This window comes from Salvelinus namaycush, unplaced genomic scaffold, assembly GCF_016432855.1.
Source record: "Salvelinus namaycush isolate Seneca unplaced genomic scaffold, SaNama_1.0 Scaffold73, whole genome shotgun sequence".
NCBI lineage: Eukaryota > Metazoa > Chordata > Actinopteri > Salmoniformes > Salmonidae > Salvelinus > Salvelinus namaycush.
In genome coordinates this window covers 321,218-346,755 of record NW_024061453.1, presented here as the reverse complement: position 1 = coordinate 346,755, position 25,538 = coordinate 321,218, and the positions used below count along the sequence as shown (strand labels likewise).

At 45.0% G+C, this 25,538-nt stretch overlaps 1 protein-coding gene across 1 annotated transcript in view; it reads left to right on the top strand.

Moving 5' to 3' along the window:
• The first annotated feature begins 95 nt into the window (after positions 1 to 95).
• Positions 96 to 25,538, top strand: part of ptbp3 (polypyrimidine tract binding protein 3) — a 98,164-nt gene continuing 72,721 nt past the window's right edge. The window contains exon 1 of the mRNA XM_038987447.1: positions 96 to 319. The gene's annotated coding sequence lies outside the window, so the exon portion shown is untranslated. The remainder of the gene's footprint in view (positions 320 to 25,538) is intronic.

Below are 25,538 nucleotides of genomic sequence, written 5' to 3'. Positions count from 1 at the left end.
GCTAGGGCGCAGATTGGTGTAGGCCTACATGGATGCGCGTTCGTTGTTGAAAGTGACAAAGGTGTGTCTCTTTTGGAGCTGCCTGAGAGGGGAGGCCATTTTGTACAGCGAGGCAGGCAGGCAGGCGTCTGTACATGTCTGTATTTCTGTGCTCACGTCAGGAACAGGAAGCGTGCCATTGTGCGTATGAGAGAGAACATTTTCTGTGTTGTGGGGGCGAGGGTTATACCAGAGGCACTGGTAACAACACCCAAACCTATTTCTTCACTTTGCCGAGCGTTCACTGTCCTTCCTACACTGTTTCCTGTGCAATGGATGGGTATGTTGTTTTTTTCTTTACAATATTTGCTGATTACACACACGCGCATGTAACATTTTTTTTGCATAACACTTCGCACCATTTCATGTAGCCTATAGTGTGGAATTATAGGCACGGATAGAACATTTAGAGAATTGAACACGGTAGGATAGGGGGCGCAAACAAGCCCCTCGCAGTCAATTAAACCGTACCTTTTGGTTCTTTTAAGTGTTTAGACAGATTTAATGGTGTTATTCTATTATATTAAAGACTTCACGTCGCTGGAAAAAACTATAGCATGTAGAGGAAATCCCATTTCCCCGTGTTTTTATGCGCATGTGTGTTTGCTTGTTCCATTATTTGAGTTTGATTTGAGGAAGTGATAGAAAACAACACATTTTCCTTCAATTATTGAGTCGCCTAGCTTTTTATATATTTGTTATTCATGCACGATGTTTATCGATACGGTAGCTCACAGAGGGACAGTAAAATGAACATTAGATTAAGATATGCTGCCATTTTAAGATATGTAAGGGGCGTTTCTGTCTTGTTCGCGGAAAAACAACAAAATGCTCTGATACATAAGGCATCATTTAGAGAACACGTACAACTTGTTTGAAGAGGTAACTCTTAAAGTAAAAGTATTATGTGATCTAAGCTATAGATATATGTATTAAAGATGTTTAAACAACTGAATATGAGCTATTCTAAATCATTGTTTACAACTCGTGTGCGAGGAAAAGGAACGACGACGACGACGGGGCTGGTTGATAGCTTTTATCAAATCTTCCTCGTAAACATTTCCTTACAACATTTGAATAAATCTGTTTTTAGATAGGTTTATACGTCCAATTATTGGTTTATGCTACGCTGTAATTAATTAATAAATATCTGAACGTAATAAATTAGCAATAACATAGCCTATAACGCTGTTTTGAATCATATTTTAGCCTATAAGCCAACTTGCAATTGCCGACCATAATTGTGCAGTTTTGTAAGACAATTTGTAACAATTCTATGCCAACTCCAACTTGTAATTGTCTGCCACGCTGCCTGCCTGCCATACCTTGCCTTCTCTTCCCGAAACAAAAGACTCGGCCAGCTTGACCGCTCAGTCCTCTCCCTTTGTGAGCTAATGTAACAAATACAATGTAGCGAAGTGGATCATCAGAGTTAAACCACTTACACGAGTTGGGGGTCCTCGTGTAGGAGGAAATGGACATGAAAGTTGTATTAAATGTAGCCGATGATTCCAATGTACAGTGAGTGAGCTGTGGTGTGTTCTGGGAGCTTCCCCAATGGGGATTGTACATCATACATCTCTACGGAAACTATCAGTGATAAGGCAGACTATTCTATAGGCAACTATCAGTGATAAGGCAGACTATTCTATAGGCAACTATCAGTGATAAGGCAGACTATTCTATAGACAACCATCAGTGATAAGGCAGGCTATTCTATAGGCAACTATCAGTGATAAGGCAGACTATTCTATAGGCAACTATCAGTGATAAGGCAGACTATTCTATAGACAACCATCAGTGATAAGGCAGGCTATTCTATAGGCAACTATCAGTGATAAGGCAGACTATTCTATAGGCAACTCTCAGTGATAAGGCAGACTATTCTATAGGCAACTCTCAGTGATAAGGCAGGCTATTCTATAGGCAACTATCAGTGATAAGGCAGACTATTCTATAGGCAACTCTCAGTGATAAGGCAGGCTATTCTATAGGCAACTATCAGTGATAAGGCAGGCTATTCTATAGGCAACTATCAGTGATAAGGCAGACTATTCTATAGGCAACTCTCAGTGATAAGGCAGGCTATTCTATAGGCAACTATCAGTGATAAGGCAGGCTATTCTATGGGCAACTATCAGTCATAAGGCAGGCTATTCTATAGGCAACTCTCAGTGATAAGGCAGGCTATTCTATGGGCAACTATCAGTCATAAGGCAGGCTATTCTATAGGCAACTCTCAGTGATAAGGCAGGCTATTCTATAGGCAACTATCAGTGATAAGGCAGACTATTCTATAGGCAACTATCAGTGATAAGGCAGGCTATTCTATAGGCAACTCTCAGTGATAAGGCAGGCTATTCTATGGGCAACTATCAGTCATAAGGCAGGCTATTCTATAGGCAACTATCAGTGATAAGGCAGGCTATTCTATAGGCAACTCTCAGTGATAAGGCAGGCTATTCTATAGGCAACTCTCAGTGATAAGGCAGGCTATTCTATAGGCAACTATCAGTGATAAGGCAGACTATTCTATAGGCAACTCTCAGTGATAAGAAAGGCTATTCATTCTTTTTTTTTCTTTTTTTTTTCACCTGTATTTAACCAGGTAGGCCAGATGAGAACAAGTTCTCATTTACATCTGCGACCTGGCCAAGATAAAGCAAAGCAGTGCGACACAAACAACAACACAGAGTTACACATGGAATAAACAAAACATACAGTCAATAATACAGTAGGAAAATGTATATACAGTGTGTGCAAATGGCGTGAGGAGGTAAGGCAATAAATAGGCCATGGTAGCGAAGTAATTAGGGTTTAGCAAATGAACACTGGATTGATAGATGTGCAGATGATTATGTGCAAGTAGAAATACTGGTGTGCAAAAGAGCAAAAAAAGTAAATAAAAACAATATGGGGATGAGGTAGGTAGATTGGGTGGGCTATTTACAGATGGGCTGTGTGCAGCTGCAGCGATCGATAAGCTGCTCTGACAGCTGATGCTTAAAGTTAGTGAGGGAGATATAAGTCTCCAACTTCAGCGATTTTTGCAATTCGTTCCAGTCATTGGCAGCAGAGAACTGGAAGGAAAGGTGGCCAAAGGGGGTGTTGGCTTTGGGGGTGACCAGTGAAATATACCTGCTGGAGCACGTGCTATGGGTGGGTGTTGTTATGGTGACCAGTGAGCTGAGATAAGGCGGGGCTTTACCTAGCAAAGACTTATAGATGACCTGGAGCCAGTGGGTTTGGCGACGAATATGTAGCGAGGGGCAGCCGACGAGAGCATACAGGTCATAGTGATGGGTGGTATATGGGGCTTTGGTGACAAAACGGATGGCACTGTGATGGCACTGTGATAGACTGCATCCAGTTTGCTGAGTAGAGTGTTGGAGGCTATTTTGTAAATGACATTGCCGAAGTCGAGGATCGGTAGGATAGTCAGTTTTACGAGGGTATGTTTGGCAGCATGAGTGAAGGAGGCTTTGTTGCGAAATAGGAAGCCGAATCTAGATTGGAGATGCTTAATATGAGTCTGGAAGGAGAGTTTACAGTCTAGACAGACACCTAGGTATTTGTAGTTGTCCACATATTCTAGACATCTATCAGTGATAAGGCAGGCTATTCTATAGGCAACTCGCAGTGATAAGGCAGGCTATTCTATAGGCAACTCTCAGTGATAAGGCAGGCTATTCTATAGGCAACTCTCAGTGATAAGGCAGGCTATTCTATAGGCAACTCTCAGTGATAAGGCAGGCTATTCTATAGGCAACTCTCAGTGATAAGGCAGGCTATTCTATGGGCAACTTTCAGTGATAAGGCAGGCTATTCTATAGGCAACTCTCAGTGATAAGGCAGGCTATTCTATAGGCAACTCTCAGTGATAAGGCAGGCTATTCTATGGGCAACTATCAGTGATAAGGCAGGCTATTCTATAGGCAACTCTCAGTGATAAGACAGGCTATTCTATAGGCAACTCTCAGTGATAAGGCAGGCTATTCTATAGGCAACTCTCAGTGATAAGGCAGGCTATTCTATAGGCAACTCTCAGTGTGTGTGTGGGTAGAGTCCAGTGTGTCGGGTAGAGTCCAGTGTGTTGGGTAGAGTCCAGTGTGTGGGTAGAGTCCAGTGTGTTGGTAGAGTCCAGTGTGTTGGGTAGAGTCCAGTGTGTGGGTAGAGTCCAGTGTGTTGGGTAGAGTCCAGTGTGTTGGTAGAGTCCAGTGTGTTGGTAGAGTCCAGTGTGTTGGTAGAGTCCAGTGTGTTGGTAGAGTCCAGTGTGTTGGGTAGAGTCCAGTGTGTTGGGTAGAGTCCAGTGTGTTGGGTAGAGTCCAGTGTGTTGGGTAGAGTCCAGTGTGTGGGGTAGAGTCCAGTGTGTGGGGTAGAGTCCAGTGTGTGGGGTAGAGTCCAGTGTGTGGGGTAGAGTCCAGTGTGTGGGGTAGAGTCCAGTGTGTGGGGTAGAGTCCAGTGTGTGGGGTAGAGTCCAGTGTGTTGGGTAGAGTCCAGTGTGTTGGGTAGAGTCCAGTGTGTTGGGTAGAGTCCAGTGTGTGGGTAGAGTCCAGTGTGTGGGTAGAGTCCAGTGTGTTGGGTAGAGTCCAGTGTGTTGGGTAGAGTCCAGTGTGTGGGTAGAGTCCAGTGTGTTGGGTAGAGTCCAGTGTGTTGGGTAGAGTCCAGTGTGTGGGTAGAGTCCAGTGTGTCGGGTAGAGTCCAGTGTGTTGGTAGAGTCCAGTGTGTTGGGTAGAGTCCAGTGTGTGGGTAGAGTCCAGTGTGTGGGTAGAGTCCAGTGTGTCGGGTAGAGTCCAGTGTGTCGGGTAGAGTCCAGTGTGTCGGGTAGAGTCCAGTGTGTTGGTAGAGTCCAGTGTGTTGGGTAGAGTCCAGTGTGTGGGGTAGAGTCCAGTGTGTTGGGTAGAGTCCAGTGTGTTGGGTAGAGTCCAGTGTGTTGGGTAGAGTCCAGTGTGTGGTTAGAGTCCAGTGTGTGGTTAGAGTCCAGTGTGTCGGTAGAGTCCAGTGTGTCGGTAGAGTCCAGTGTGTCGGTAGAGTCCAGTGTGTTGGGTAGAGTCCAGTGTGTGGGGTAGAGTCCAGTGTGTTGGTAGAGTCCAGTGTGTTGGTAGAGTCCAGTGTGTTGGTAGAGTCCAATGTGTTGGTAGAGTCCAGTGTGTCGGGTAGAGTCCAGTGTGTCGGGTAGAGTCCAGTGTGTTGGTAGAGTCCAGTGTGTCGGGTAGAGTCCAGTGTGTTGGGTAGAGCCCAGTGTGTCGGGTAGAGTCCAGTGTGTTGGTAGAGTCCAGTGTGTGGGTAGAGTCCAGTGTGTGGGTAGAGTCCAGTGTGTTGGGTAGAGTCCAGTGTGTTGGGTAGAGTCCAGTGTGTTGGTAGAGTCCAGTGTGTGGGTAGAGTCCAGTGTGTGGGTAGAGTCCAGTGTGTTGGTAGAGTCCAGTGTGTCGGGTAGAGTCCAGTGTGTTGGGTAGAGTCCAGTGTGTGTTAGTGTGTTGGTAGAGTCCAGTGTGTTGGTAGAGTCCAGTGTGTCGGGTAGAGTCCAGTGTGTGTTAGTGTGTTGGTAGAGTCCAGTGTGTCGGGTAGAGTCCAGTGTGTGTAGATGAAGAATGACATGCTAACAAGAATTAAGTAAATATCAATATTCAAATGTCCAACAAACCTGTAGCAATATAAGATATGTGTAACAGAGCAGTTTCGTTGCAATCAGCTATGGCTTTTGACAAACTCATTCAAAGTTTTGTCCCCTACACCCACACAGTAGTCCTATGTTATCTCACGTCGTATTCACCCTACACAGCATGCCTATGTCACACCATCCCCTTGGACTTGCGTCATAAGACCCTGTACAGAGGAAATGGTGGACGAACCAAAATGTCAACCGACGGGCTTGTTATCTGAAATGTGCCTCACCAGCTCCCGGTGCTCTTATAGAAATAACACGTTTTGCGTGTCTAGTGAGCTGAAGACGTATGATGCGAGCGGACATCTGAAATTAGCACACCTGGACTCGTCTGACGGTAACCGTTACCGGTTTAAAAAACAAATGGAAGTATGAAGATAGTTTTGTGCCTACTCCCCCCCCCCCCCCCCAAAAAGGCGTTAAAAAAATATTAATATTTTTATATCTTCTAGATACTTCAAACCCTTGTTTATAATGATTTATTTGGGTCATTTATGAGTGTGATATGGGCTTTAATAGTAAAGTATTTTTTATACCTAAAGGAGTCCTATAATTCTAAATCAAATAGCTAAATAATCCATAGTATGACCTTCTTAAAACAATTAAATATGTCAGTTTAGCAGCTCCTTTCCCCCAATGTCTTAGACTCTAATGAATTAACCTACAAATTGTATGTCCTTTCTATTACACACAATAACTACACTACTTTGTCCCTCATACACAATAACTACACTACTATGTCCCTCACACACAATAACTACACTACTTTGTCCCTCATACACAATAACTACACTACTGTTTCCCTCATACACAATAACTACACTACTACGTCCCTCATACACAATAACTAAACTACTATGTCCCTCATACACAATAACTAAACTACTACGTCCCTCATACACAATAACTAAACTACTATGTCCCTCATACACAATAACTAAACTACTATGTCCCTCATACACAATAACTACACTACTACGTCCCTCATACACAATAACTACACTACTACGTCCCTCATACTCAATAACTACACTACTACGTCCCTCATACACAATAACTACACTACTACGTCCCTCATACTCAATAACTACACTACTACGTCCCTCATACACAATAACTACACTACTATGTCCCTCATACACAATAACTACACTACTATGTCCCTCATACACAATAACTACACTACTATGTCCCTCATACACAATAACTACACTACTACGTCCCTCATACACAATAACTACACTACTACGTCCCTCATACACAATAACTACACTACTATGTCCCTCATACACAATAACTACACTACTATGTCCCTCATACACAATAACTACACTACTACGTCCCTCATACACAATAACTACACTACTGTTTCCCTCACACACAATAACTACACTACTTTGTCCCTCATACACAATAACTACACTACTACGTCCCTCATACACAATAACTACACTACTATGTCCCTCATACACAATAACTACACTACTGTTTCCCTCATACACAATAACTACACTACTACGTCCCTCATACACAATAACTACACTACTGTTTCCCTCATACACAATAACTACACTACGTTGTCCCTCATACACAATAACTACACTACTACGTCCCTCATACACAATAACTACACTACTGTTTCCCTCATACACAATAACTACACTACTGTTTCCCTCATACACAATAACTACACTACTTTGTCCCTCATACACAATAACTACACTACTTTGTCCCTCATACACAATAACTACACTACTATGTCCCTCATACACAATAACTACACTACTACGTCCCTCATACACAATAACTACACTACTACGTCCCTCATACACAATAACTACACTACTGTTTCCCTCATACACAATAACTAAACTACTACGTCCCTCATACACAATAACTACACTACTTTGTCCCTCATACACAATAACTACACTACTATGCCCCTCATACACAATAACTACACTACTGTTTCCCTCATACACAATAACTACACTACTGTTTCCCTCATACACAATAACTACACTACTGTTTCCCTCATACACAATAACTACACTACTTTGTCCCTCATACACAATAACTACACTACTATGTCCCTCATACACAATAACTACACTACTACGTCCCTCATACACAATAACTACACTACTGTTTCCCTCATACACAATAACTACACTACTTTGTCCCTCATACACAATAACTACACTACTATGTCCCTCATACACAATAACTACACTACTGTTTCCCTCATACACAATAACTACACTACTTTGTCCCTCATACACAATAACTACACTACTGTTTCCCTCATACACAATAACTACACTCTGTTTCCCTCATACACAATAACTACACTACTTTGTCCCTCATACACAATAACTACACTACTACGTCCCTCATACACAATAACTACACTACTTTGTCCCTCATACACAATAACTACACTACTTTGTCCCTCATACACAATAACTACACTACTATGTTAGACCCTCTGTGTGGATGTCAACAAACTTGTAGCTAGCTACCTTATCTGTAGCCTTGTGCCCTGCTCAGCACAGTAGCAGTGTGATTTTATTAAGGCCTGTGGCTATAGGGGGACAAAACAAGTTAATGGGATTTACATCCCTCACCTGGAGCGGTAGGTAAGGCTTGCGTCACATATTGGAATCCTGTTCCCTTATGTGCTGCACTACTTGTGACCAGAACCCTATGGCAATAGGGTGCCACCTGGGAGGAATCCCAGGTTAGTAAGATGCAGAATATATATATAGAATGCTGATATTACATATTACATATCTGGTTGGTCTGGTGCTGCTGATATCACATTAATAACCTGTAGGGTTGGTCTGGTGCTGCTGATATTACATTAATAACCTGTAGGGTTGGTCTGGTGCTGCTGATATTACATTAATAACCTGTAGGGTTGGTCTGGTGCTGCTGATATTACATTAATAACCTGTAGGGTTGGTCTGGTGCTGCTGATATTACATTAATAACCTGTAGGGTTGGTCTGGTGCTGCTGATATTACATTAATAACCTGTAGGGTTGGTCTGGTGCTGCTGATATTACATTAATAACCTGTAGGGTTGGTCTGGTGCTGCTGATATTACATTAATAACCTGTAGGGTTGGTCTGGTGCTGCTGATATTACATTAATAACCTGTAGGGTTGGTCTGGTGCTGCTGATATTACATTAATAACCTGTAGGGTTGGTCTGGTGCTGCTGATATTACATTAATAACCTGTAGGGTTGGTCTGGTGCTGCTGATATTACATTAATAACCTGTAGGGTTGGCCTGGTGCTGCTGATATTACATTAATAACCTGTAGGGTTGGTCTGGTGCTGCTGATATTACATTAATAACCTGTAGGGTTGGTCTGGTGCTGCTGATATTACATTAATAACCTGTAGGGTTGGTCTGGTGCTGCTGATATTACATTAATAACCTGTAGGGTTGGTCTGGTGCTGCTGATATTACATTGATAACCTGTAGGGTTGGTCTGGTGCTGCTGATATCACATTAATAACCTGTAGGGTTGGTCTGGTGCTGCTGATATTACATTAATAACCTGTAGGGTTGGTCTGGTGCTGCTGATATCACATTAATATCCTGTCGGGTTGGTCTGGTGCTGCTGATATCACATTAATAACCTGTAGGGTTGGTCTGGTGCTGCTGATATTACATTAATAACCTGTAGGGTTGGTCTGGTGCTGCTGATATTACATTAATAACCTGTAGGGTTGGCCTGGTGCTGCTGATATTACATTAATAACCTGTAGGGTTGGTCTGGTGCTGCTGATATTACATTAATAACCTGTAGGGTTGGTCTGGTGCTGCTGATATCACATTAATAACCTGTAGGGTTGGTCTGGTGCTGCTGATATCACATTAATAACCCGTAGGGTTGGTCTGGTGCTGCTGATATTACATTAATAACCCGTAGGGTTGGTCTGGTGCTGCTGATATCACATTAATAACCTGTAGGGTTGGTCTGGTGCTGCTGATATCACATTAATAACCTGTAGGGTTGGTCTGGTGCTGCTGATATTACATTAATAACCTGTAGGGTTGGTCTGGTGCTGCTGATATCACATTAATAACCTGTAGGGTTGGTCTGGTGCTGCTGATATCACATTAATAACCTGTAGGGTTGGTCTGGTGCTGCTGATATCACATTAATAACCTGTAGGGTTGGTCTGGTGCTGCTGATATCACATTAATAACCTGTAGGGTTGGTCTGGTGCTGCTGATATTACATTAATAACCTGTAGGGTTGGTCTGGTGCTGCTGATATCACATTAATAACCTATAGGGTTGGTCTGGTGCTGCAGATATCACATTAATAACCTGTAGGGTTGGTCTGGTGCTGCAGATATTACATTAATAACCTGTAGGGTTGGTCTGGTGCTGCTGATATTACATTAATAACCTGTAGGGTTGGTCTGGTGCTGCTGATATTACATTAATAACCTGTAGGGTTGGTCTGGTGCTGCTGATATTACATTAATAACCTGTAGGGTTGGTCTGGTGCTGGTGATATCACATTAATAACCTGTAGGGTTGGTCTGGGGGAGGGGTGTGGTCCTGGGGAGGGGTGTGTCACTGCTCAGGCTGGAGGAAGAAGGGCGTCTTATCAGGGAGAGGAGGAGGGTTTGGCCTTGGGGGGGTGATTGTGGGGCCCTCTATACTTGTAGATGTCTAGAGGGCTGGTAAAATGGCCCCTGGGTGATGATGGCACCGTCATGTCTCTGATGGGTTCATAGATCCCTCATATATTGGGAAAATCTCTCTTGGAACCCTACAATGTAAACTCCTTAAATTAGGATTTGTTTTCTTCATGGAAGGTTCCGGAACCCGGTCCCCTCGGGTTCTCCCTCATTCATCGCTGCCTATATGAGACCTATTCTGAGGCCCCATATGGGTAGTGTCCTATACAATAAGTGGACAAAACATTAGGAACAATTGCTCTTTCCATGACATAGACTGATCAGGTGAATCCAGCTGAAAGCTATGATCCCTTATTGATGTCACTTGTTAAATCCACTTCAATCAGTGTAGATGAAGGAGAGGAGACAGGTTAAAGAAGGATTTGTAAGCCCTGAGACAATGGATTGTGTATGTGTGCCATTCAGAGGGTGAATGGGCAAGACAACATATTTAAGTGCCTTTGAACGGGGTATGGTAGTAGGTGCCAGGCGCAGCGGTTTGAGTGTGTCAAGAACTGCAATGCTGCTGAGTTTTTCACACTCAACAGTTTCGAATCAAATCAAATGAAATTTTATTAGTCACATGCGCCGAATACTACAGGTGTAAACCTTACAGTGAAATTCTTACTTAAGAGCCCCTAACCAACAGTGCAGCTTCAAAAAATACAGATAAGAATAAGAAATAAAAGTAACAATTAATTAAAGAGCAGCAGTAAAATAACAATAGTGAGACTATATACAGGGGGTACCGGTACAGAGTCAATGTGGAGGCTATATACAGGGTGTACCGATACAGAGTCAGTGTGGAGGCTATATACAGGGGGTACCGGTACAGAGTCAATGTGGAGGCTATATACAGGGGGTACCGGTACAGAGTCAATGTGGAGGCTATATACATGGTGTTACGGTACAGAGTCAATGTGGAGGCTATATACAGGGTGTTACGGTACAGAGTCAATGTGGAGACTATATACAGGGGGTACCGGTACAGAGTCAATGTGGAGGCTATATACAGGAGGTACCTGTACAGAGTCAATGTGGAGGCTATATACAGGGGGTACCGGTACAGAGTCAATGTGGAGGCTATATACAGGGGGTACCGGTACAGAGTCAATGTGGAGGCTATATACAGGAGGTACCTGTACAGAGTCAATGTGGAGGCTATATACAGGGGGTACCGGTACAGAGTCAATGTGGAGGCTATATACAGGAGGTACCTGTACAGAGTCAATGTGGAGGCTATATACAGGGGGTACCGGTACAGAGTCAATGTGGAGACTATATACAGGGGGAACTGGTACAGAGTCAATGTGCGGGGGCACCGGTTAGTTGGACATCCAACTAACTTGACACAACTGTGGGAAGCATTGGAGTCAACATGGGCCAGCATCCCTGTGGAATGCTTTCGAACACCTTGTAGAGTCCATACCCCGATGAATTGAGGCTGTTCTCAGGGCAAAAGGGGGGGGGGGTGCAACTCAATATTAGGAAGGTGTTCCTAATGTTTTGTCCACGGTGTAAGTTTCCTTTATAAACAGAACAGTATGACCCAGCCCCCCACTGGATGCTGTGTCTGTTTGCGGCTGTAGATACAGGAAGCTGCTGTGAATGTTTCCTGGTTTTGCTTCCTGGTTTGCCTCTGTGTCTCTTCCTGGTTGGGTTAGGCAAGAAGAGAGCTGGAGCTGGAATCCCACTGGGCGCACCATGCCATTTCAACATGGATAATTGGATAATATTTGGTAGATATGTTGATCAATGAGATTACAACATAGCGTGCCTTATGAAAGTCTACACCCCCCTTTTGTTTTGACATTAAATTAAACTTCAAATGCACTTGAAATAAAGTTTGATTTGATTTGAAATAAAGTTTGATTTGATTTATTTCTATTCTTTAACTTAGATTTTTGGTTGAGATGAAGACGTGAATCCAACATATCAATTATTAATTAAAGCCAGACTAAGTCAGAGGCTCAGATGGAACTATCTAATCAGAAGATACATCTCCTTTAAATGTTGATATCTGGTTGTGTTGACAACCGAACACAATTCAATATCACTAAATATCATGACATTTTATAAATCAACCAGAGCTTGAAACCCTAGGCCTACAGTATATAGGGAATAGATTGCCATTTGGGACACACTGTGAGTCATCCTTACTGTTGGGGGAATACATCTGGGCTTTGTTACTGTTGGGGGAATACATCTGGGCTTTGTTACTGTTGGGGGAATACAGTTGAAGTCGGAGGTTTACATACACCTTAGCCAAATACATTTAAACTCAGTTTTTCACAATTCCTGACATTTAATCCTTGTAAAAAGTCCCTGTCTTAGGTCAGTTAGGATCACCACTTTATTTTAAGAATGTGAAATGTCAGAAGAATAGTAGAGAAGTTTACATGCACTCAATTAGTATTTGGAAGCATTGCCTTTAAATTGTTTAACTTGGGTCAAACGTTTTGGGTAGCCTTCCACAAGCTTCCCACAATAAGTTGGGGGAATTTTGGCCCATTCCTCCTGACAGAGCTGGTGTAACTGAGTCAGGTTTGTAAGCCTCCTTGCTCGCACATGCTTTTTCAGTTCTGCCCCCAAATGTTCTATAGGATTAAGGTTAGGGCTTTGTGATGGCCACTCCAATACCTTGACTTTGTTGTCCTTAAGCCATTTTTCCACAAGTTTGGAAGTATGCTTGGGGTCATTGTCCATTTGGAAGACCCATTTGCGACCAAGCTTTAACTTCCTGACTGATGTCTTGAGATGTTGCTTCAATATATCCACAACATTTTTCTTCTCATGATGCCATTTATTTTGTGAAATGCACCAGTCCCTCCTGCAGCAAAGCACCCCCACAACATGATGCTGCCCCCCCCCCCCACCCCCGTGCTTCACGATTGGGATGGTGTTCTTCGGCTTGCAAGCCTCCCCCTTTTCCCCCCCAAACATAACGATGGTCATTATGGCCAAACAGTTCTATTTTTGTTTCATCAGACCAGAGGACATTTCTCCAAAAAGTACGATCTTTGTCCCCCTGTGCAGTTGCAAACCGCAGTCTGGCTTTTTTTATGGCGGTTTTGGAGCAGTGGCTTCTTCCTTGCTGAGCGGCCTTTCAGGTTATGTTGATATAGGACTCGTTTTACTGTGGATATAGATACTTTTGTACCTATATCCTCCAGCATCTTCACAAGGTCCTTTGCTGTTGTTCTGGGATTTATTTGCACTTTTCGCACCATAGTACGTTCATCTCTAGGAGACAGAACGCGTCTCCTTCCTGAGCGGTATGACGGCTGTGTGGTCCCATGGTGTTTATACTTAGATGAACGTAGTACCTTCAGGCGTTTGGAAATTGCTCCCAAGGATGAACCAGACTTGTGGAGGTCTACAATATTTTTCTCTGAGATCTTGGCTGATTTCTTTTGATTTTTCCCATGATGTCAAGCAAAGAGGCACTGAGTTTGAAGGTAGGCCTTGAAATACATCCACAGGTACACCTCCGAATGACTCAAATGATGTCAATTAGCCAATCAGAAGCTTCCAAAGCCATGAAATCATTTTCTGAAATTTTCCAAGCTGTTTAAAGACAGTCAATTTAGTGTACAGTATGTAAACTTCTGACCCACTGGAATTATGATACAGTGAATTATAAGTGAAATAATCTGTCTGTAAACAATTGTTGGAAAAATTACTTGTGTCCTGCACAAAGTAGATGTCCTAACTGAATTGACAAAACTATAGTTTGTTAACAAGAAATCTGTGGAGTGGTTGAAAAACGAGTTTTAATGACTCCAACCTAAGTGTATGTAAACTTCCGACTTCAACTGTACCTCTTGGCGTTGACACTAATACTAAGTGGTTAACCAATATTACTCAACAGAATATGAACACCTCTCTGCCCTGTCACTCTTGAGGACAAGGAATTGATATTTTTGCCACATTTAAAAGAAAACGGAGAAATTACGCTTTTCCAATATACATGTCTAAAGTTGGAGTATGGTCCTTATAAATATGATTGTGTTGTCTCTCTTCATCACCAGAAAGAGGAAGGAACACTTTTCTCTAACTGTTAGTAGTCATCATTTCCCTATTTTGTTGTCTGTTTTTTTTTTAAGCATAGCTTTAGCATTTTCAATCAAAAACCTCTTGTCTTTGTTACTGTTGGGGAGTGCCGCTTGGCTTTGTTACTGTTGTGGATGTCTTCGGCCTGCCTGAGACAGAACATCGCGGTGCTACTTACACTCTGAGAATCTGTGTTAGGATAGATTTTCTCTATAAAATAATGTTTACTGCGTGACACAGAATAATTTAGCTTTGGTATTTAGCTAATGTGCTCCTCCTGACATGTTGCTATGTGTGCAAGGTATTAATTACTGAGTATTTGTTTTTATTATGGATCCCCATTAGGTTGCCTTGGCAGCAGCTACTCTTCCTGGGGTTGATTATGGATCCCCATTAGGTTGCCTTGGCAGCAGCTACTCTTCCTGGGGTTTATTATGGATCCCCATTAGGTTGCCTTGGCAGCAGCTACGCTTCCTGGGGTTTATTATGGATCCCCATTAGGTTGCCTTGGCAGCAGCTACTCTTCCTGGGGTTGATTATGGATCCCCATTAGGTTGCCTTGGCAGCAGCTACTCTTCCTGGGGTTGATTATGGATCCCCATTAGGTTGCCTTGGCAGCAGCTACTCTTCCTGGGGTTGATTATGGATCCCCATTAGGTTGCCTTGGCAGCAGCTACTCTTCCTGGGGTTGATTATGGATCCCCATTAGGTTGCCTTGGCAGCAGCTACTCTTCCTGGGGTTGATTATGGATCCCCATTAGGTTGCCTTGGCAGCAGCTACTCTTCCTGGGGTTTATTATGGATCCCCATTAGGTTGCCTTGGCAGCAGCTACGCTTCCTGGGGTTTATTATGGATCCCCATTAGGTTGCCTTGGCAGCAGCTACTCTTCCTGGGGTTTATTATGGATCCCCATTAGGTTGCCTTGGCAGCAGCTAGTCTTCCTGGAGTTCATTATGATCCCCATTGGGTTGCCTTGGCAGCAGCTACTCTTCCTGGAGTTGATTATGGATCCCCATTGGGTTGCCTTGGCAGCAGCTATTCTTCCTGGAGTTTATTATGGATCCCCATTAGGTTGCCTTGGCAGCAGCTACTCTTCCTGGGGTTCATTATGATCCCCATTGGGTTGCCTTGGCAGCAGCTACTCTCCTGGAGTTGATTATGGATCCCCATTAGGTTGCCTTGGCAGCAGCTACTCTTCCTGGGGGTTTATTATGGATCCCCATTAGGTTGCCTTGGCAGCAGCTACTCTTCCTGGGGTTTATTGTGGATCCCCATTAGGTTGCCTTGGCAGCAGCTACTCTTCCTGGGGTTGATTATGGATCCCCATTAGGTTGCCTTGGCAGCAGCTACTCTTCCTGGAGTTCATTATGATCCCCATTGGGTTGCCTTGGCAGCAGCTACTCTTCCTGGGGTTGATTATGGATCCCCATTAGGTTGCCTTGGCAGCAGCTACTCTTCCTGGGGTTTATTATGGATCCCCATTGGGTTGCCTTGGCAGCAGCTACGCTTCCTGGGGTTTATTATGGATCCCCATTAGGTTGCCTTGGCAGCAGCTACTCTTCCTGGGGTTGATTATGGATCCCCATTAGGTTGCCTTGGCAGCAGCTACTCTTCCTGGGGTTGATTATGGATCCCCATTAGGTTGCCTTGGCAGCAGCTACTCTTCCTGGGGTTGATTATGGATCCCCATTAGGTTGCCTTGGCAGCAGCTACTCTTCCTGGGGTTTATTATGGATCCCCATTAGGTTGCCTTGGCAGCAGCTACTCTTCCTGGGGTTGATTATGGATCCCCATTAGGTTGCCTTGGCAGCAGCTACTCTTCCTGGGGTTGATTATGGAGCCCCATTAGGTCGCCTTGGCAGCAGCTACTCTTCCTGGGGGTTTATTATGGATCCCCATTAGGTTGCCTTGGCAGCAGCTACTCTTCCTGGGGTTGATTATGGATCCCCATTAGGTTGCCTTGGCAGCAGCTACTCTTCCTGGGGTTGATTATGGATCCCCATTAGGTTGCCTTGGCAGCAGCTACTCTTCCTGGGGTTTATTATGGATCCCCATTAGGTTGCCTTGGCAGCAGCTACTCTTCCTGGGGTTGATTATGGATCCCCATTAGGTTGCCTTGGCAGCAGCTACTCTTCCTGGGGTTGATTATGGATCCCCATTAGGTTGCCTTGGCAGCAGCTACTCTTCCTGGGGGTTTATTATGGATCCCCATTAGGTTGCCTTGGCAGCAGCTACTCTTCCTGGGGGTTTATTATGGATCCCCATTAGGTTGCCTTGGCAGCAGCTACTCTTCCTGGGGTTGATTATGGATCCCCATTAGGTTGCCTTGGCAGCAGCTACTCTTCCTGGGGTTTATTATGGATCCCCATTAGGTTGCCTTGGCAGCAGCTACTCTTCCTGGGGGTTTATTATGGATCCCCATTAGGTTGCCTTGGCAGCAGCTACTCTTCCTGGGGGTTTATTATGGATCCCCATTAGGTTGCCTTGGCAGCAGCTACTCTTCCTGGGGTTTATTATGGATCCCCATTAGGTTGCCTTGGCAGCAGCTACTCTTCCTGGGGGTTTATTATGGATCCCCATTAGGTTGCCTTGGCAGCAGCTACTCTTCCTGGGGTTTGTTGTGGATCCCCATTAGGTTGCCTTGGCAGCAGCTACTCTTCCTGGGGTTGATTATGGATCCCCATTAGGTTGCCTTGGCAGCAGCTACTCTTCCTGGGGGTTTATTATGGATCCCCATTAGGTTGCCTTGGCAGCAGCTACTCTTCCTGGAGTCCAAACACATTAAGGTTTTACACAAGTCTGTGTCCCAAATGGCACCCTATTCCCATAGGGATCTGGTCTAAAGTAGTGTATATATATAGGGAATAGGGTGCCATTTGGAACTGACTGACAGGGTGATGTTTGTCACTAGAACATTAAACAGCTTGCTACAGTTGCTAGTCTCTCTGTCATTTTGACGTTTCTTCTCCACAAATGTTCTTTCTACGTTTCCTTTTATGCGTTTGTTTGTTGTTTAATTTGGTGAACAATGGCGCGATCACATGACTATGAAATCCTGTTGTTTCTCTCTCTTCTTGTCATAGCGGACAAGTTCTCAAGCTTTCTTTCCACGCTTTGAGTCGACCCGAACATGAACACACACACACACACACACACACACACACACACACACACACACACACACACACACACACACACACACACACACTGATTTTTATTATTTATAAGGCCTAATTATTTGTATTTTCTGGAACAATCACATTATTATCGACACACCTACATGGAATACTTGTGTATTCAGAAAGTCCATATTGTGTTTCTACATGATGGTAGCCATGGCTGTGTCCTCTCCGTCCTTTATTTTGACTGCTGAGCATTGTTAGTTCTCTGTTGGTATTCTGTTCTGTGCTGACTGGCAGTGTCTAGGCTAGCAGGCTCTAAAAGAGGTGGGTAAGAAGGAGGGCTGGGGTGGCTGCTGACTCTATATGACTTCTCTCCTCCCCCTCTCCTTTCTCCCTCTCTTCTCTTCTCTCCCCTTTTCTCCCTCTCTTCTCTTCTCTCCCCTTTTCTCCCTCTACTCTCTTCTCTCCCCTTTTCTCCCTCTCCTCTCTTCTCTCCCCTTTTCTCCCTCTCCTCTCTTCTCTCCCCTTTTCTCCCTCTCCTCTCTTCTCTCCCCTTTTCTCCCTCTCTTCTCTCCCCTTTTCTCCCTCTCCTCTCTTCTCTCCCCTTTTCTTCCACTCCTCTCTTCTCTCCCCTTTTCTTCCACTCCTCTCTTCTCTCCCCTTTTCTCCCTCTCCTCTCTTCTCTCCCCTTTTGTCCCTCTCCTCTCTTCTCTCCCCTTTTGTCCCTCTCCTCTCTTCTCTCCCCTTTTCTCCCTCTCTTCTCTTCTCTCCCCTTTTCTCCCTCTCTTCGCTTCTCTCCCCTTTTCTCCCTCTCCTCTCTTCTCTCCCCTTTTCTCCCTCTCTTCGCTTCTCTCCCCTTTTCTCCCTCTCTTCTCTTCTCTCCCCTTTTCTCCCTCTCTTCTCTTCTCTCCCCTTTTCTCCCTCTCTTCGCTTCTCTCCCCTTTTCTCCCATCTCTTCTCCTCTCCCCTTTTCTCCCTCTCTTCTCTTCTCTCCCCTTTTCTCCCTCTCCTCTCTTCTCTCCCCTTTTCTCCCACTCCTCTCTTCTCTCTTGTTTTCTACCCCCTCTCCTCTCTTTTCCCTATCTCCTCTCTCCCCATTCTCATCTATCCCCAGCCCCCCCCCCCTCCCCCCCCCTCCTCTCTCCACTCTCCACAGTCCAGGGTTCAGGTCAGTGGAATGTCAGCTATGTGCCAGGCATCGCAGCACTGTGTGAGAGAGAGAGAGGGGGATGTTCTGGTATCCACCCCCTCCTCTGTCTCTCTCTTGTCCCAGGTGTGTTGTCTGCACCTGTCCTCCCTCTCTCTTGTCCCAGGTGAAGGAAGAGAGGAGAAAGGGCCTCTCTGTCATGGCAGACAGATTCAGTTGTTGAACATTTCAATATGTCCATAGCCCCTGGATGCGCCCCAAATCTGACCCTATCTGACATGTCCCCTCTGACCATCAATTGTCTCTGGTCAAAAGTAGTGCACTATATAGGGAATATGGTGCCATTTGGGACTCACCCTTGTTGTTTGGATTTGCAACTGGAGCATGTTAACCTCACCCAGCATGGGGGCCAAAGTATTGTTGGTGAATCAGCAATTCTTCAAATCCTGTAGTTCCTTTCTGCTCGGGGCTCAGTGATTTGGGGGGTGTCTTCCTGGTCTGGTCTGGGTTAGGGGTTAGATTAGGGTTAGGGGTTAGTTTAGGGTTAGGGGTTAGATTAGGGTTAGGGGTTAGATTAGGGTTAGGGGTTAGTTTAGGGTTAGGGGTTAGATTAGGGTTAGGGGTTAGATTAGGGTTAGGGGTTAGTTTAGGGTTAGGGGTTAGATTAGGGTTAGGGGTTAGTTTAGGGTTAGGGGTTAGTTTAGGGTTAGGGGTTAGATTAGGGTTAGGGGTTAGTTTAGGGTTAGGGGTTAGTTTAGGGTTAGGGGTTAGTTTATTCTGGATCACATGACCTGACCTGCCTACCTCTCCACCAGGCCTGATTCTGGATCACATGACCTGACGTGCCTACCTCTGTGTGTGTGTGTGTGTGTGTGTGTGTGTGTGTGTGTGTGTGTGTGTGTGTGTGTGTGTGTGTATGTGTGTGTGTGTGTGCTTCCCTCCATCCAATATTAAACGGAAACTAACATCCACCTCACCTCGGCCACATGCTCAGCCCTGCCGTAGTAACTCGAGTTACCAGTTCAATTAAATTTAACCACTTCCGGTTACTTCCTGTTTCCACGAAGCATGGCATTCATTGGGCCTGCTCGTGGTTCAGAAGCATTACTGCTTTCATTAGGTGATTCCTTTCAAATACACATGTTGCAGGTGTGCTCGCAAACCTTAGGTCCTGCTGTACATGGTGTTGTTATGCAGTAGGCCTTGGTAGTCGGTACATGGTGTTGTTAGGCAGTAGGCCTTGGTACATGGTGTTGTTAGGCAGAAGGCCTTGGTAGTCGGTACATGGTGTTGTTAGGCAGTAGGCCTTGGTACATGGTGTTGTTATGCAGTAGGCCTTGGTAGTCGGTACATGGTGTTGTTATGCAGTAGGCCTTGGTAGTCAGTACATGGTGTTGTTATGCAGTAGGCCTTGGTAGTCGGTACATAGTGTTGTTATGCAGTAGGCCTTGGTACATGGTGTTGTTATGCAGTAGGCCTTGGTAGTCGGTACATGGTGTTGTTATGCAGTAGGCCTTGGTAGTCGGTACATAGTGTTGTTATGCAGTAGGCCTTGGTAGTCGGTACATGGTGTTGTTATGCAGTAGGCCTTGGTAGTCGGTACATGGTGTTGTTATGCAGTAGGCCTTGGTAGTCGGTACATGGTGTTGTTATGCAGTAGGCCTTGGTAGTCGGTACATGGTGTTGTTATGCAGTAGGCCTTGGTAGTCGGTACATGGTGTTGTTATGCAGTAGGCCTTGGTAGTCGGTACATGGTGTTGTTATGCAGTAGGCCTTGGTAGTCGGTACATGGTGTTGTTATGCAGTAGGCCTTGGTAGTTGGTACATGGTGTTGTTATGCAGTAGGCCTTGGTAGTCGGTACATGGTGTTGTTAGGCAGTAGGCCTTGCTAGTCGGTACATGGTGTTGTTATGCAGTAGGCCTTGGTAGTCGGTACATTGTGTTGTTATGCAGTAGGCCTTGGTAGTCGGTACATGGTGTTGTTATGCAGTAGGCCTTGGTAGTTGGTACATGGTGTTGTTAGGCAGTAGGCCTTGGTAGTGTGTACATGGTGTTGTTATGCAGTAGGCCTTGGTAGTCGGTACATGGTGTTGTTAGGCAGTAGGCCTTGGTAGTTGGTACATGGTGTTGTTATGCAGTAGGCCTTGGTAGTCGGTACATGGTGTTGTTAGGCAGTAGGCCTTGGTAGTCGGTACATGGTGTTGTTAGGCAGTAGGCCTTGGTAGTTGGTACATGGTGTTGTTATGCAGTAGGCCTTGGTAGTCGGTACATGGTGTTGTTAGGCAGTAGGCCTTGGTACATGGTGTTGTTAGGCAGTAGGCCTTGGTAGTCGGTACATGGTGTTGTTATGCAGTAGGCCTTGGTACATGGTGTTGTTATGCAGTAGGCCTTGGTAGTCGGTACATGGTGTTGTTAGGCAGTGGGCCTTGGTAGTCGGTACATGGTGTTGTTAGGCAGTAGGCCTTGGTAGTCGGTACATGGTGTTGTTAGGCAGTAGGCCTTGGTAGTCGGTACATGGTGTTGTTAGGCAGTAGGCCTTGGTAGTCGGTACATGGTGTTGTTAGGCAGTAGGCCTTGGTAGTCGGTACATGGTGTTGTTAGGCAGTAGGCCTTGGTAGTCGGTACATGGTGTTGTTATGCAGTAGGCCTTGGTAGTCGGTACATGGTGTTGTTAGGCAGTAGGCCTTGGTAGTCGGTACATGGTGTTGTTAGGCAGTAGGCCTTGGTAGTCGGTACATGGTGTTGTTATGCAGTAGGCCTTGGTAGTTGGTACATGGTGTTGTTATGCAGTAGGCCTTGGTAGTCGGTACATGGTGTTGTTAGGCAGTAGGCCTTGGTAGTCGGTACATGGTGTTGTTATGCAGTAGGCCTTGGTACATGGTGTTGTTATGCAGTAGACCTTGGTAGTCGGTACATGGTGTTGTTAGGCAGTAGGCCTTGGTAGTCGGTACATGGTGTTGTTATGCAGTAGGCCTTGGTAGTCGGTACATTGTGTTGTTATGCAGTAGGCCTTGGTAGTCGGTACATGGTGTTGTTAGGCAGTAGGCCTTGGTAGTCGGTACATGGTGTTGTTAGGCAGTAGGCCTTGGTAGTCGGTACATGGTGTTGTTATGCAGTAGGCCTTGGTAGTCGGTACATTGTGTTGTTATGCAGTAGGCCTTGGTAGTCGGTACATGGTGTTGTTATGCAGTAGGCCTTGGTAGTCGGTACATGGTGTTGTTAGGCAGTAGGCCTTGGTAGTCGGTACATGGTGTTGTTAGGCAGTATGCCTTGGTAGTCGGTACATGTCGTTGTTAGGCAGTAGGCCTTGGTAGTCGGTACATGGTGTTGTTAGGCAGTAGGCCTTGGTAGTCGGTACATGGTGTTGTTAGGCAGAAGGCCTTGGTAGTCGGTACATAGTGTTGTTATGCAGTAGGCCTTGGTAGTCGGTACATGGTGTTGTTAGGCAGTAGGCCTTGGTACATGGTGTTGTTAGGCAGTAGGCCTTGGTAGTCGGTACATGGTGTTGTTATGCAGTAGGCCTTGGTACATGGTGTTGTTAGGCAGTAGGCCTTGGTAGTCGGTACATAGTGTTGTTATGCAGTAGGCCTTGGTACATGGTGTTGTTAGGCAGAAGGCCTTGGTACATGGTGTTGTTAGGCAGTAGGCCTTGGTACATGATGTTGTTAGGCAGTAGGCCTTGGTAGTCAGTACATAGTGTTGTTATGCAGTAGGCCTTGGTAGTCGGTACATAGTGTTGTTATGCAGTAGGCCTTGGTAGTCGGTACATGGTGTTGTTAGAAGTATCTTCATTAGTTGACGTTAGTATCTAATTGTTGATAACTCCCCTGAAGGACTGTTGAGGTCCAGGGCCCATCATGTTCTGTCAACAGAGACTAGAGACGTCCCTATCTCCCACCTTCTCAGATACCTAGTACTCCATCTCAAATGGCACCCTATTCCCTACAGGCCCTGGTCTAAAGTAGTGCACTGTACAGGGACTAGGGGGGCATTTGGGATGCAGGCTGTACTACCCCCCTGAGCCTTCAGCTTTACCTCGGTTACGATACGACAGACAGCAGACGCTTGTTGGATCTGTTTGTGCTTTATGGGTTAGGGTTAATAGCTATTTCAAGCTAGCTGATGTGGCTCTGTGTTAAAGCTAGCTGATGTGGCTCCGTGTTAAAGCTAGCTGATGTGGCTCCGTGTTAAAGCTAGCTGATGTAGCTCCGTGTTAAAGCTAGCTGATGTGGCTCCGTGTTAAAGCTAGCTGATGTGGCTCCGTGTTAAAGCTAGCTGATGTGGCTCCGTGTTAAAGCTAGCTGATGTGGCTCCGTGTTAAAGCTAGCTGATGTGGCTCCGTGTTAAAGCTAGCTGATGTGGCTCCGTGTTAAAGCTAGTTGATGTACTGTAGTATACAGTAGCCCTATGCTAACTACACTTATAACACCGCTAAGCCTCATAGTAACATACCAGCCTCTTTCTCTGTCTGATATCTCTGTAGAGGAGTCATCTTCCTCTTCTCTGTCCTCATACTACAAGGTTGGGGATGAACAGTTACCTTATTTTCATGGCATAATATAGTGGTTGGAGTGTTGGGCCAGTAACCGAAAGGTTGCTGGATCGAATCCTCGAGTTGACAAGGTAAAAATCTGTCGTTCTGCCCCTGAAGAAGGCAGTTAACCCACTGTTCCCCGGTAGGCCGTCATTGTAAATAAGAATTTGTTCTTAACTGACTTGCCTAGTTAAATAAAGATTAAATAAATAAAATAAAACCCCTCACACAGGAAATAAATACAGTACCAGTCAAAAGTTATTTCTACTATTTTCTACATTGTAGAATAATAGTGAAGACATCAAAACTATGAAATAACACATATGGAATCATGTAGTAACCAAAAAAGTGTCAATTAACAGGTGTGCCTTGTTAAAAGTGAATTTGTGGAATTTCTTTCCTTCTTAATGCGTTTGAGACAATCAGTTGTGTTGTGATAAAGTAGGGGTGGTATACAGAAGATAGCCCTATTTGGTAAAAGACCAAGTCCATATTATGGCAAGAACAGCTCAAATAAGCAAAGAGAAACGACCGTCCATCATTAGTTTAAGACATGAAGGTCAGTCAATCCTGAAAATTCCGAGAACTTTAAAAGTTTCTTCAAGTGCAGTCGCAAAAACCATCAAGGACTATGATGAAACTGGCTCTCATGAGGATCGCCACAGAAAAGGAAGACCCAGAGTTACCTCTGCTGCAGAGGATAAGTTCATTAGAGTTACCAACCTTGCAGCCCAAATAAATGCTTCAACTGTTCAGAGGAGACTGCGTGAATCAGGCCTTCATGGTCGAATTTCTGCAAAGAAACCACTACTAAAGGACACCAATGAGAAGAAGATGCTTGCTTGGGCCAAGAAACACAATCAATGGACATTAGAATGGTGGAAATATGTCCTTTGGTCTGATGAGTCCCAATTTGAGATTTTTGGTTCCAACCGCCGTGTCTTTGTGAGGCGTAGAGTAGGTTAACGGATGATCTCCGCATGTGTGGTTCCAACCGTGAATCATGGAGGAGGAGGTGTGGAGGTGCTTTTCTGGGGACACTGTCTGTGATTTATTTAGAATTCAAGGCACGGCTACCACAGCATTCTGCAGCGATATGCCTTCCCATCTGGTTTGCGCTTAGTGGGACTATCATTTGTTTTTGAACAGGACAATGACCCAAAACACACCTCCAGGCTGTGTAAGGGCTATTTGGCCAAGAAGGAGAGTGATGGAGTGCTGCGTCAGATGACATGGCCTCCACAATCACCCGACCTCAACCCAATTGAGATGGTTTGGGATGAGTTGGACCGCAGAGTGAAGGAAAAGCAGCCAACAAGTGCTCAGCATATGTGGGAACTCCTTCAAGACTGTTGGAAAAGCATTCCAGGTGAAGCTGGTTGAGAGAATGCCATTAGTAGAAAATAGTAAAACCCTTGAATGAGTAGGTGTGTCCAAACTTTTGACTGTATACAGTCAATAGCACAACCACTTGTCTTGCATGGTGGGTAAACTGTACTGAGCAGACCTGACTGGGCTGACGCTCGTCTTTCCAGCTTGGTGTGTGTGTGTGTGTGTGTGTGTGTGTGTGTGTGTGTGTGTGTGTGTGTGTGTGTGTGTGTGTGTGTGTGTGTGTGTGTGTGTGTGTGTGTGTGTGTGTGTGTGTGTCTTTCAGCAGAACTTGTTAATTGGATGGTGCTGCTGCCTTTGTTTGACCAGTGGTGTCAGGTTACTGATGAAGGCCAGCTAACAGCATCAATAATAGATATCACAGACAATGGAGCTAGCTGACCTGCCTGCCCAGCTTCCTAGCCTACCAGCCTCTCCCTGCCTCCGGTCAACACTAGTGCACTATGTAGGGTATAGGGTGCCATTAGGGCCTTAGACCCTCCCTCTTTCCCCTCCCTCCCTCCCTGTCCCTCTGTTCCCCCACCATGCCGCTGTTTTCCCCTCCCTCCCTCCCTCCCATCCCTCCCTCTTTCCCTCCCTCCCTCCCATCCCTCCCTCCCAGCAGACATAAATGGAGAGATTGTTGCATTTGAATTCCGACACACTTAGAAATGACAGAAAATACAGTCTCAAAAGTTTTTCATAACTACACAATACCAGAACATGTTTCAAATGGAGCCCATAAGGCAACTTTGTATTCAAATGTTTCTTGTACTGGTTGACCTGAAAAATAAAAAGGTGTAGCACTTTCATATGTGAGGCTCATAAGAGGACAGTAAAAAGCAGGTAAATTAAAAGTAATGAGAGAGAAAAAAACACTGATTTTGGCCTTGGACCAATTGG